The sequence below is a fragment of the Saccopteryx bilineata genome, chromosome 1 (genome assembly GCF_036850765.1).
Source record: "Saccopteryx bilineata isolate mSacBil1 chromosome 1, mSacBil1_pri_phased_curated, whole genome shotgun sequence".
In the NCBI taxonomy this organism is placed as follows: domain Eukaryota; kingdom Metazoa; phylum Chordata; class Mammalia; order Chiroptera; family Emballonuridae; genus Saccopteryx; species Saccopteryx bilineata.
The window spans coordinates 79,724,741-79,725,509 of NC_089490.1; positions in this window are offsets into that span (position 1 = coordinate 79,724,741).

The following is a 769-nucleotide window of genomic DNA, read 5'->3' on the forward strand; positions in this document are numbered from 1 at the left end:
GGACCCTCCTTTGCCTAGAACCCTCCTGCGGGTCCATCTCAAAACCAAGGTTGTCTGCATGTCCACAGATGCCCTGTACCTGGATGCCACACCTGCACCTGACATCGCACAAACTCATGCCACCATCCTTGCCTCAGCCTTGCCACCTGAGGGCCTTTGCACCTGCCACACCTTTGCCCTAGTCTCTGTGAGATCACCCTTTCCTTGCCTCGTGCACATCTTTGTTCAAATGCCTCTTCCTCACTGAGGCCTGCCCTGACTCCCCCAAGCCGCACCCCATTTCCTCCCTGTTTTAATTTCTATTGTAGAGAATGTCAAGCGCATCACCACTAATTTTTATCTCTGTGCTGCTGTCCCCCATTGCTCAAGGAAGACCTCAAGCAGCAGGAGAAGGAGGTTGGCCGTTGTAGGAACAATAGGTGGTTTGAAGATGTTCTTGAAAGAACAGGACTTGTTCTTGAAACTGACATCGCCAGAATCAAAGAAGCCCTTCTCAGCTGACTGCAACTCTGGAGGCTTAAGGAGTTTGCTCCAACGTCTTTGACTCAAGGCAGCCTGTTTGCATTTCTTAGTAGAAAATGACTTCGGAAAAGCACAAAAATGGTGACATCTGCTGAACGTTTTTCTTCCAACAAAAACACAAAGATGGACCTAGAGGGTATTATGCTAAGTGAAGTAAGTCAGACAAAGAAAGACAAATACCATATGATCTCACTTATATATGGAATCTAAACAAAATAAATAAACTAACAAAACAGAAACAAACTCA